This window comes from Miniopterus natalensis, chromosome 4 (genome assembly GCF_054644295.1).
Source record: "Miniopterus natalensis isolate mMinNat1 chromosome 4, mMinNat1.hap1, whole genome shotgun sequence".
Lineage (NCBI taxonomy): Eukaryota > Metazoa > Chordata > Mammalia > Chiroptera > Miniopteridae > Miniopterus > Miniopterus natalensis.
Window position 1 is genome coordinate 6,158,778 of NC_142084.1, and position 10,253 is coordinate 6,169,030.

The window sequence follows — 10,253 nt, forward strand, 5'->3', positions numbered from 1 at the left end:
TTGCATGGTTTTAACTATTTCCAAATGCATCACCAGTCGACCACCCAAGGGGGCCAGCAATTAAATATGTCAGCTCTGGGACAGGACTCCCCAGGCCCATAAGGCAGAATCTAAAAAGGGAGAAGCTAAGTATGGTGTTTGTTTTTTTTAAGAGTGGGTAGAAAATGAAGGAACAACCCTCTGGTCACTATTGTTTTTCTTCCTTTCCTGGAAGAGTCTACTAATTCTAGCTCAGCTGTCTGACACCTTTCGAAATGCCAAAATTTCACACTCCAGTTGCTATGCAATTACAAATTCAAAAGGAATTTTTATTGGTTTCCCATTGACCTAAAAAGTAGCTACCTCTTTCAGAATCTGAAGAGATGATCTTCTACTTAGAACAGCAGGGGCACTGGCATCTCCCGCACCCACATTTGTATACATGAAAAATGGGATAAAGTACTAAGAAACTTAAAAGGAGTAAAGGGATGAAAATATTTGCTGGTGGACTATTAAGTGCCAAGCACTATATTCACCACTTTACAAAAGTTCTGATATACATTTTAATATTATTTTATTTTCACAATTATACTGTGAGGAAGGTATTAAAATATGCTCCACTTTACATAAGAAAATTGAGCCTCAGAGAGCTAAGGTGATTCAATGGATTCTGGCTCAAAATGGGAAGAACCTGGCTCGTCTGACTCTAAAATAGGTTAAGAGCTTGCCCTGGCCAATGTGGCTCCGTGGTTAGAGCGTCAGCCCAAGGACGGAAGGGTCTCGGTTCCATTCCGGTCAAGGGCACGTGCCTCTGGGATGTTTCTCTCTCTCTCTCTCTGAAAAGCAATGGAAAAAATATACTCAGGCGAGGGTTAAGAAAAAAAATATATATATAAGAACTCATGTTCATCATTTCTCTTCCAGAGTAAAATTCAGCCTTAAACTATTTTATTACATCTAGACAAAACCAAAACAAACAAAAAAAACCTTGATTCTCTTAATTGGGCAAATACGGCTACAAAGTTGTTACTGGAAAGGGGACCTGGCCCTGAGCGGGTCTGCCTGGGCCCAGCCGGTAGTGTGTGGGCTCTTGACTTCATGCAGGAAAAATTTCACAGCAGTCCAGATGACTGAGGGAACATTTATTAAAGCTGGGGCAGTAAACAAGACAGAGCTTAGCAGAAGCCACAGGAGAGCCTAGGCTGGGCTGCCTGGCTCTCTGGGAAGTCAGAGGAAAGGGGGCCTTCGGGTCCGGTTCAGGGGACGGGCCTGCCACTAGCTGCCTCTGCCCGTTGCTGCCCTGCTTGCAAGTCTCCTGGGGTCCCTTAGTTTCAGAGATGGGTGCCTGTGGGGAAGAGGCGGGAAAGGGAATGGCTGAGAGGGGAGAGGGGACTACTCCCCAGAGGGAAAGCACTGGCTGAGTCCTGTGTTTTGAGGCTTTGATTTCTCTCTTGCGGGCTGACTCTTAGGGGAGTCTCAGGGGAGGGTCTCAGCAGAATATTCATCAGCTTTCCAGGTGTGCTCCTCCAGGGCCCTGGTTCCCACTGATTGGTCAGCGTCAGGGCAGGGGGTTGTCAGTCACCTCAGCTGGTCCTGGTGTCACCCACCTGGTTTTGCTGCTTTTCTGGGCCTGCAGCTGAAATACAACCTAGGCCTAGATGTTATCTCCAGGGAGGTGACCTGTATCTGCTGTAAGCTGCTGTCAGTTTGTTCAGCTGGCTGCCTCAGTTTCCCTATTCCCCCTGTCCTGGCTCACTGGCCTGTCTGAAAGTGAGGCATTTTAGAGTCACCCTCCCAGGTCATTCAGGCATTCTTAATCATGAAAAGCCGGACTCTCAAATGTGTTGAAAGTGACCTAAATAGAACAAGCAACATGCATGTTTAGTTATGAAATTACAGACACAGGAGCGGGCTCTGATGAAAGCTGCTCACGTCTGCACAGCACTGTGCCCCCTTGGATCAGTGTAGCCTCCCTGCACGGGCCAAGGGCAAGAGGGCAGAGAGGAGAGAGGGCCCCACAGTGAGAACCGTAGGCTGAAGGAAATCACACCAAAAACATTCCTTTAAATGAAAATATTTTCTACTTTCAAAGCTTGAGAGGAAGCTCTCCCAATTCCCATTGTACTGTTCAACAGACTTCTGGGTCATGAAATTACATTTCTTATTTTATTTAACCAATTTCTTGATGATCAGCTGGCCAACTGTTCTCTTGACAACTAGAGCTCCATGGATAACTAGAACTCTGGTGGAAAAAGATCCTTCTTGGCTTGTAACTAACTCTCCACTCCCTGCAATCATCTCACTTTCCATTCCTTAATATTTGAAAGGACTCGATAATAAAAAATAACTAATTATTGATTATTGCAAGATCAAGTGCGAATACGGACAATAATATTTTAGTCAAAATGACCATCTGTTACACCCACTTAAAGTTTTTACATTTTCTAAATGGACACACTTCTAAGCCCGTAGCAGCCTGGACATGGAGGGAGCTAATTATCCTCACGAGGCTACTGTGGAGCAGTGTCCAGTGAGCGTGGCAGGAACACAGTGCACTTTCCAGCTCTGGGGAGGGCTGTGCCAGCAGACTTGTTAATTCTGGAATTTCCTTGCTCTGCTGCTGATGCGAAATAAAACGTACCTGACATCACTGCGGCTCTCAGCCTCAGCTGCTTTTCATTAAGCTCAGGAAAGTATTGCTTCAAATGCCCCTTTTCTTATGAAAGATGCTCCCGACCTCCACATGCTCTATTCTGTGGAAAGAGGGCAGCTCAGTTCTGTGGAAGGTGGAGGGCTGGCTCTCGCCCAAAGAGCAGGGGCATCTATTCCAAACTAACGGATCGCAGCACTTGGCAAATGCTCCGAGGGATTTGTGGAAAATTATAATGCTTTAGAAGGTGAAACTTCTCAGAACTAAGAAAGAAGCAAAATTGTCTCAGGGCCTCAAAGGCCTATGCTAAAGTATTATTAGATAAACAAAAGGGTGTGTCCTTACTGAAATTCCTGAAGTAGAAGAGCTAGATTTCAACCCTGGATATGAACTTCCCCTGACTTCTCAACGCAACATGATTTCAGTAGGAAGACTTGGTACCTGCGGGCAGAGAGAGGGGGGAAAAGCTACTTCTAAGGGATTACAGTTCAGATCCAAAAGAATGCGTGTGTTTTTGAGTACTGTGTGGTGCTCCGAAACACGTTTCAGTGACAGCTTACGCCGCGTTGGAGACGGAGATGGTGCAGGAAACAGGACCGGAAAAGTCGGAAAAAGATAAATTCACTGTCATACCCTATTTTAAAACTGCTGATAGGAGAATTAGTTTAGAAGCCGCAGCACCAGCAAAATGAATATAACAGAAGAGGGAAAGGAATGTGAGTGAAGCAGCCAAGGGGGGTGCAGGCCACTGCGCAGAAGGCTGCTCAGCGTGTTCTGTGGCCTCTGGGCCTCACCCTTAGGAGTCCTCTTCACGTAAGTGCAGGTGTCTGACGTGAGCTGTCACCCAAATTATACTCTCCTCACACTTTATCATAACTCACAAACGCATATGAAAGCAGCGTGTTTAAAGGTGCCAGCCAGCTACTGATCTGCCACAAATCAGTGACATCATCTTAAGCAATTTACGTCACTCTAAAAGTCGGAGTTTTCTCCAGCTCTATTTATGTGGCTCAAATGCCACCTCAGCCTGAAACCTTCCCTGACCACCCTTATTTAAGAGATCCCACTGCTACCCCCTTATCACATTTTTATGTTTCTTGATAGCACTTATGGCTCCATAAAATAGTGTTATTCCGGCCTGGGTCTTCCGAGAAGCAGATGCCAAGGTGGGGTTAAACCGCAAGAATTTTATTAGGAAAACTGCCCACACGAGAGAAAGTGAGGAGACTCGAGAGACCACCCCTGGGCGTGTTCTAGACATGGGCATGTTCTAGCCCACTGAGCCTTCCAGGGAGGATTCGTCAAGGCCACTGGGGGGTCCTTGAGCCAAAGTCAGCTGCAGGAGCAGTCCCATGTTTTCCAGCAACAGGTCTGCCATAATGTCACTGTCACGGCCGTCACTGGCCCAGCCTTCAGAACTGTGAGAAATAAATGTCTGTTGTTTATAGGAGATGCACAGCAACACAGAAAAACTTTCATGTTGTCAGATGCATGTATGTATAAATGTATCAGTTGTGGTTAATATCAGAATTATGAGACTGTATTAGACTATCCCATTTGTATGTTTCCATACTCTGATGTTTACCTAAGCGTCTGCTGTTAGCACAGGGAAAGGATATTAATATTTTTGATATAATAGTAATGAGCAAAGATCAAGCTACTGCTTTGCCAAATACAACTCACATATACTAACAGCGTAATGAAACACTGTGGCTTTATTTATTTATATATCTTTATTGATTTCAGACAGAGGAAAGGAGAGGGGGAGAGAGAGGTAGAAACATCAATGATGAGACTCACTGATCGAGCCCACAACCTGGGCATGTGCCCTGACCGGGAATCGAACCCTGATCGCCTGGATCCTAGGTCAACGCTCAACCGCTGAGCCACACCTGGCTGGGCAACACTGTGGCTTTAAATAAACAACCATTTGCTTAGAATCGAAGAACTAGAATTAGACACTGTTTTAAAACATTCTGCATCAATTCCCTCACTTACAGAACTGAAACTTAGAGGAGTTAAGAACCTGGCCCAATCTCAGGCTGCATGTCTCAAATTAGGACCCAGGAATCCCGCTTCCCATCTCACCGGCCCGTCTCCTGCCTCAGCGACCGCATTGCCCCTGGGCCCCATCCACACAGCCCCTGGGGACACACGGGAAGTGGTTTCACACGACTAACACCTGCCTGGGTACCACCTTACGTAACCTGTACACCTTTCTTATTAACCATGGAGAAAGGAGACTGAATAAAGAAAAGGGTAATGTTAGTAAAACGTGGAGCCTTTTTTTACAATGCTAGGAGTTTTACTTCCATCAGTAAAAAACTGTTAGTGTGACAACATCAAACCAAAATGCATACTCTTTTCAGGAGGAAGGGAGCACATTTCCAGGGTGCTGAAGGAGAGTGAACATCGCTCCCTCCAGGAAGATCCTCTGCTGGGTCCTTCAAACCCTAGCTGTGTTCTGCTAAGGCGTCTAGAAGCCAGTTGGGCTGTTTTGTGATCAGCTGCTTTTCAGATGACAGAGAATAAAGTAAAATATCAGAGCACACCGCTCACAGCGAAGGTGCTGCTTCATGAGCTTTCGATTTGTCTTCTGTCACACGGTGAAGGTCAAACCGTAAAGCACGCTGCTCCCTCTGGGCTGAAAGCTACTGACCCGCCTGCTGCTGGCTGCTATTTGAAAGTAAACTGTTAGCGTTGTTTGTAGCGACTGAAATGGCTTCTCTCCGTCTCATTAACTACTCTAACTAATTTGATAAGGAGAGTTCTCCTGAATTAAACAAATTTGAAACAGCAGAGCGAAACTTGTACAAAACAATTTAATCAGAAAACTTGGATTGGTAAGTGCACAAGAAGGCTTCACATACGTCCCGGGGATACTGTTTGCCAAAGTTTGTTTTTTCCTCAGTGCAATTTCAGGTTTAGAGCTTGTTTCACAGATAAGAGAAAGAGAAATGAACTCAGTGCTCCGGAGTGTCTGCCTTCATACACATCTATAATTCTCTGAGTATTTCTACCACTGAATACTTTCCAACAGTTTTATTGCTCTATTTCCCTCTTTTCTTTTGAGTGTGAAGTGAATTTCAACAAGGAAGTTCAACTTGAAAACAGTGCTGGCCTGAATATTTCTGTCACCTTTACAAAGACGTGTGCTCTCCGGGCAGCTTCCTCTGGCCGGGCTCAGGGCCTCGGCCAGGGCCCCCGAGCAAAGGCCACGGTGTTATTTCCCGACTCTGTTCTCAAAGGGCTGCTCCAAAAGCAGGCCAGCCGGGAGGCGGCGGTGCGGGCGAACGCGTGTGCCTGGCCTGTCCCAGGGGCTCGGATCGGTCGGGTTCCCCGGGGGGTGGTGAGGGGAAAACAATTTGGGTAAATTTCCAAACACCTCTGTGTTTTTCATCAGGTCGGAGCCCCGCCCTGGCCATCCCCATTCAGACAGCGCCAGTGTGCCCTGGGCAGAGCTGCTGACTTCCTCACGCTGAGCTCCCGACGCTGAAGGTGTCCACGGCCAGCACCCCACGGAGGGGATCCCACTGCGCTGGAAGCAACAGCACGGCTGCTATGGGACCTCAGAGCGTGTCAGGGACACTATCTGACGCCAGGCCACCCCGAGGGTCAGGAACCCGCCCGCAGTCCTGGTTGAGCCGCGTCCAGCGTGAGCTTGGGTAGCTCGGCCTCCCGCAGCTTCACTTACCCGGCTGTACAGGGAGGGACGGGTTTTCACAAACTAGTCTCTGAGGTTCCATCCCTCCCGTTCTAAAGAACCTTCTATATAAAATATGCTATAAAATTTGTTTTGTAAAAAATTAAAGAGATATTTATGCACAAAAATCTTGGTAGGTGGCTTAATGACAAAATCTCTAGATGTCAGCAGAGCCCACACGGCCTTTCCTCACGTCCACTAACCGAATTCCCATGGCGGTGCCAGGCGGCACATTCGACTGACGGGGCCTTTCCTTCCGGCCATTCAGCTTATGGTTACTGCCTGCCGGCCAGGAGCGGTGCTAGGTACCTCCCTTTCACTGTCTCTAAAATAAGGACATTAGTAAGAGCCAAGTATTAATATTTTAGGGTTGTTTGGGAAGTCATATAAAATAAACTGCATTAGGCCCTTAGTTCCTGACACATATTTTGGGTTTAAATGACGACTGGGAATAGAAATGAAGGGGTGTGTCCCCAGTCGTTACTTAATTAGCTTTTAGAAGCCTGTCGTCCAATCCTTTCATTTCTGGACTAGGAAAGAGAGGTTAGAAGGGGGAAGTCGCCAGCCCACAGCCACACGGCTACTTGTTAAGACTCCCACAGTTCTCCCTGCAGTGCTCTTTCTATCACATCCTAATACGTCAGGTTGCTGCTGAACACAAGCAATTCCACGACCTGTTCTTTTCACCCTTTCTCTCAGGTTACAAACATTGCCAGAAAACTTTTTTAAAAAGTCTGCCCATAAATGCCCACATGGGGTTGGCAACCCTACTCATCCTGTGAACAGCCACCCAGTGGGGGATCAGCTAGGACCCCTCAGCTACGTGCAGACGAAGACACTGAGGTTTACACAAGTCAGTAACTACTCAGGGCCGCACGAAATCTAAACGGTAAGGTCAGGATCTGAACCTGGCTCCGTCCGGGTCTAAAGGTGTGGGGTTTTTACGACACCATGCTGTCCTTGGACATGGCTCTTGAATCCAGCCCTCTTCAGCATCTTCCTCAGCGATGTAGCTGAAAACAAACCAGATGCTAATTTGGCAACACAGAACTCCAGGAAGAGCGTGACTCTTACGAGAGGTGGTCAAAACTTCCAGACCTCACAGGGTTGGAAAGAAAGGAAAGAAACAGATGATGAAGTTGCTGGTGTTCTGAGGCAGTATAAGCATTCGTGTCTAAAAAACAAACGACATTATGATCTGGGGAAGCTGGCTTAATAAGAATTCATAAAAACACAGTCATTAAATAAAAAATTCAGTACGTTGAACATAAACTTATATTGGCTAACAAAGTGAAATAGCTGCAAAATAAGTTAAAACAATCTTAAACTGTCCCGATAAACACACAGAACCAAGAGAGGATATGATTTCCCCAAACCATAAACCGGGCTAATTGTAAAAACCTGGTTTTATTTTTGGATGCCACATTTTTCCAAAGTTGATAACAAAGGTGCATAGTGAATTCAGCGTGTCCCGGAGAGTGTATGACTTGTTGACGAGTTCACTGTCAGTGAACACAGATAAGAGCCTCCTTAGATGAAGGCCCACATGGGGGAAACAGCGTTTTAGGTGATGACAGAAAAATGCTTTCCTGTTACTGACGACTTAAATATCACAGCCACTTTTGATTTCAGATCAGAGCCAAACAGGGGGAAGCCGCAGGCTCTGCGCACGCCTGTTCTTTTGACGGCATTCTTCACGTTCCACTTGCACTTTAATTTCCTGTAGCTCTGATTCATTTTCTTATTTATATTTGGCCACTGGCTTATATTATATACTAGAATTCACTTTATCTCACGTTACTCTTTTTTTATAATGTGCTTTAATTCCTTTGTAGGATGAAGTGAAGTTGAATCGATTAGTTTAATTTACTAGGCCATCAAAAATTAAAAGAACTGAGTATTTTTAGCTGGAAAACACAAGAGATGTTTTCAAAGTTAAACAGTCTTAGGGAAAAGAGAATATGTACAGATTTCTGTGGCTATAAAGACCAGTGTATGGAAACTATCAGGGGCGTGGATTTAACTCACTGCGATGAAAATTTCTTAATAGTTGAAGAAGCTTAAAGAGGAACAGGCTGCCCCACAAAGCATTGGGTTTTCCACCTGTCACCATCTGTGAACAGAGGTCGAGGATGATCCTTCAGGGAGGGAAGCTGGGCCAGATGACATCTAAAGCCTCCTGCATCTCCGAGATTGTAATAAAATACACACCACAGCAAGGAAAACAATATATAGGTTCTTAAAGCATCACATTATCAGTGATGACAACAGTAATAATAAGAACGGCACTAATGGCTGTAATAGCAGAGTGCAGGACTTCCAGTCGCTTCTATCTGGGGCCTTATCAAAAGACGTCAGGTGTAAGTACTGTTTCTCATCCCAGTTTTACAGATAAGAAAATTAGAATGTTTCAAAGTGAAATAACACACGAGGGCAATGAAATCACCTAAGCTGACCGTAAGTCAGCAAAAATAAAGGAGTCCACTGGTTCAGCCCGACTGTGGTTAACCAACAGATGTGAACTGGTGCTATGCAATGGATATTGAATTGGATCTTCTGGTGTTTAACAAGATGCCACACTGCCAAGCTCCGAGTCCAGTGAGCACTCAACTCCCCAAGTCCCTATTTTGTAAGAGGATACAGGACCCTCAGGGGCTCTCTCTCCTCCCCACCCCCATATCTATCTGCCTCACTCTTTCAGACCAGTTACTCCATGACAAGGCCCACTGTCACACAGGTCTGAGCTCACATCTTTACAATCAGAGAAAAAAGGGATCTTTCCTGTGCTAATTAGCCTGACCCCCCCCCCCCCCCCCATACCAATCACTGTGGCCAGAAAAGGGTGAAATCCCGCGCTCGGAGCGATGCCCACGCCCTGGTTAAGTGCTCTGGCTCTGTTACTGAAAGCAGGAAAAGACAAAGCAATGCTTGTCCACCAGATATCTTCTCAGTGGAAGGAAATGGAATGCATATTAACCACACTTTCCAAAACATTTTTACCAGCTTTCTTCGGAGGCAGGTATATTACATAATTAGGTTTTCTAACTTTCTAAAAGATCACTTCATCAAAAACATTATGATTTATCTCATTTCGGGGTGCTATTCTGCCTTACCTTCCTCCCTGACTGACTTTTCTCCCTCCACAGACAGCAGCTGACTTGGTCCTAATGTTTCTCTACTTCCCGTCTGACCGTGAGAAGCTGCTCGGGTCGAAAGGGTATCTATCCGTGGAGCACACCTGAGCTCTGACAGTGACAGACGCCGTCCAGGAGCGCCGTCAGTCAAGGCAGCTTCTTTCCAGGTGTCGTCACCCTGTTCTCTCGGTGACTATACATTTCAACTGCACAGGAAAAAAGGAAAAGAGTAAAAGGTCTTATTGTGAAGTTTCCATTCAGTGACCTACCGTAGATGCTAATCGGGGACTGAGCAGCCCGACTGACTCCTGCCCAGGCCACCGTGTCGAGCTGTACAGACAGAATGACCAACGAGAGAGACGGGCCCTTCTCAGAATTTTCTTCCTAGATAGTAAGAAAGGTAAGCAAGCAAACAAATACGCGAAACAGTCACAGGCTGTGACAAATATGAGATGAATCAACAGGCCACTGCGATAGAGGTTCTGGGATGGCTTTTCTAAGAAGGTGAAGTTAACCCTGGGGTATGGGGGATGAAAAGGAATCGGCCACTTGGAGATGCAGGGGAGGTGTTGCAGGCCAACCTTGGCACGATGGACATTTGGGACCATATAATTCTCTTGTAGGGGACTGTCTTGTCCACTGTAGCCTGTTTAGCAGCATCCCTGGCCTCTCCCACTGGACACCAGTAGTGATGCCCTCCCCCGACCCTCCTACACACACACAATGGACATGGCAGTGTTTCTGGCCACTGCCAAATGTCCCCTGGGAAACATCACCACCCCTGGTT

General features: G+C 46.2%; 1 long non-coding RNA gene across 1 annotated transcript; it reads right to left on the bottom strand.

Moving 5' to 3' along the window:
- Window positions 1–5,435: 5,435 nt before the first annotated feature.
- LOC107527846 (uncharacterized) lies at window positions 5,436–10,022 on the bottom strand. Its single transcript, XR_001602316.2, has 2 exons — window positions 9,446–10,022; window positions 5,436–7,345 (listed from the first exon to the last, which is right to left on the bottom strand). It is a non-coding gene; the product is annotated as an uncharacterized LOC107527846 (long non-coding RNA).
- Between the last annotated feature and the right edge of the window lie 231 nt (window positions 10,023–10,253).